General features: G+C 37.8%; 1 protein-coding gene across 3 annotated transcripts in view; it reads right to left on the bottom strand.

The window, feature by feature from the left end:
- zc3h7bb (zinc finger CCCH-type containing 7Bb) overlaps window positions 1-2,631 on the bottom strand; it is a 14,732-nt gene that overhangs the window by 1,203 nt on the left and 10,898 nt on the right. For all 3 annotated transcript variants that reach the window (XM_032501645.1, XM_032501646.1, XM_032501647.1), the window contains one exon: window positions 1-2,631. This exon is cut by the window's left edge and continues 1,203 nt beyond it; it is cut by the window's right edge and continues 238 nt beyond it. The gene's annotated coding sequence lies outside the window, so the exon portion shown is untranslated.

Below are 2,631 nucleotides of genomic sequence, written 5' to 3'. Positions count from 1 at the left end.
CGAGACCGGGCTTTTTCACAGTGTATTCAGGAGGAAGGCAGCTAGCGGATCAAGGAAAGATGCCTACGATTTGAGTCAAAAATGAAATTGCGCTGAAACCATGCAGGAACTCATAGTGTACCTTTAAGACATGGATAATTGGTGTTGCAACCACTTATCTTTTTTTTCTATTCATCCACTGACAAAATGGAGTATCACAAAGCAATCATATACTATACTGAGGTTGATTAATCTTTTCTACGGGTAATATATCTTGCCGTTACATTTTTTTTTAATGTTCTGCTCCAATTTTCCATAATGTTCTGGTTGAGTGTACGTCAGTATTTTGGGAATTGAAGCCAATTGTTGATTTTATGCACATTGCCAAGGTCACTCTGGATAGAAAAAATGCTCTAAATAGGGTGCAGCTTCCCGGAAGTTTGGCCTAAACACTGTGGAACAGAAACACTGCTGATTCTGTACGTCCAGTTTAGCTGCTGAACTTGTCAACAACAACAACAAAAAAGAAAATAAACTCAAGTTGGGCAACTCAATTTCTTCCATTCTTCTCTCAGTGTGAAAGATTTAACCCTCAAATTCAAATTAATCTCTGCATCCATCTCTTCATACAAACCCTTTCTGGAACAACCCACACAAAAAGGAAAAATTACAAAAAAAAGGAAACATAAAAAAAAAGAAAAAAGAAATTCACTATAGTCATCTAGTTCAGCGATACATATCATATAGCAATACCTCAATAACAAGAAGTTCTTCTATGTAATCAATACAAGGTTTCAGGTTATATATTTATTAAGCTTAACTGCTAAGTTATCAATTATTATTAGTAGTATACCATTATTTGTAAATATGTATAATATGTGTGTATATGTATCTGAATAAAGACATACCTCCATCGTGTCTCTGTCCACATTAAAGGCTAGAATAAGATGGCATCCTGCCTGTGTCTGTGTGTGTGTGTGTGCGCGCGCACGATTTTGCATGCATGTTCATGTTGCATGTTAATGTGTTGTTCATAGGCACAATATGTGGTGAGAATGGTTTCCCTGTCTCAGGCTCACAGGTTTCCCTTAATGAAAATGTTGATATTAGGAGCTACTGATAGCTATCAGGAACATAACATTTGGAAGTATGAGGAACACGGCTTTCCATTTGAAGGCCATGATTGGTTTTCAGTGAAATAATGACCCCAGTTCAACTGAAGAACTTGCCCTTACTTTCAAATTATCTTTAATATTCTCACAATCAACTATAGAAAAATACATTCTTAATAATTCTCCATCTTTTCATTAGTCATTTTCTCCCAGCACTTAACTCTTTAAATTATCTTTTTTTTCTTTAACTATTACAAAACTCATGTTTTTTATAACTGAAGTCTTCTAAACGGGCTGTATTTTCACTTTGCTTCAGTCCAAGTGAGGTCATTATTTCTCAATGGGCGTCTGCAGTCTAAACTGGTCTGATGCTGAGAGCCAGGACTGTACATGTGCTGCAGTCACTTCTCTGTAGCCCTCCAACACCAGCGTCACATCTCTGTCAGCTGCTTACCACAAGCTTACAGTACATGATGGAGAATAGCCCCTTGGTGGCTTTGGCAACAATTGCTTTGAGCCATTGGCCATGTGTACTTTAGCAACAAGTGATTAGTTAAGACCTTTCTATTGTCACATTGTCATCCCCCCCCAACTCAACCTGAGAGGAGCTAGGCTTTGAGTCACACCACATGGACACCAGCTGACAGCTTCTACAAGGTAATAATGTGAGTGAGTGTAGATGTCTGTGCTCGTCCCATGCAGGGACGGTGAGCTAGCTTCCAAGAGGCCTTCTTATTTTTATAGCGGGAAACTGTCATGTTACACAAGTTTGATTTGGGGCATGTAAGTATACTTGCATACATTCCACAACCACAGCAACGTTTTAAATGACTAATTTCCAAGTTTTAAAGGCCCATGCAGGCATTACATTCATTGCGTTCTACCAATATGGCAGACAATATAACAACTACTCTATGAAAAAAAACAATTATGCTACAAATTATTAATCTCCAGAAAGTTATTTTGACCCTCTCGCGATATTCCCATGAAGGAAGGAGAGTAGAATTTGGTTGTTACGCAGCTTAACAAAGAGTCCACCAAGAATCTCTTTTTTTGTTTTTTAAACAGTACTTTTCTTTCTTTAGCCTCCATTGCCGTCAACAGCACTGTAGACTTGACACTCCAAAGTTAAAATTTCAACTTTAAGCGTACGAGTAACGGGCTTTAATTCAGTTTTAAATAATCACCAAGCTAGATTTAAGAACTGCGACCAGCGCGCCCACCCAAGAATTGTTTCAATGCTTGTGTTTTTTAACAAAATAAAACAAAAAAAGGGGTGCCTGGTTAACACTAGGGACCACTAGTTGATCATTTTAGTCAGAGCAAAACTAGTTGTCTGTGGAATTTCTGCAGTATAATCTGCTAAAGGGGAACCTGAAGGTGCTGAGTGTAACTACAGGTAACACTAAAGCCAAAATCTGTAGTTTCACTTACAAAGCTTTCTCTTCGTGTTCAGCAGTGCCTGTGATTTGTGTATCATGTGCTGTACTCAAATGTTTGTGTGTGTGTGTGTGTATGTATATATATATATATATATATA

The sequence above is a fragment of the Etheostoma spectabile genome, chromosome 21, assembly GCF_008692095.1.
Source record: "Etheostoma spectabile isolate EspeVRDwgs_2016 chromosome 21, UIUC_Espe_1.0, whole genome shotgun sequence".
Taxonomy (NCBI): Eukaryota; Metazoa; Chordata; class Actinopteri; order Perciformes; family Percidae; genus Etheostoma; species Etheostoma spectabile.
Note: the sequence above shows the minus strand (reverse complement) of the source record. Positions and strands in the feature narration are given on the sequence as shown.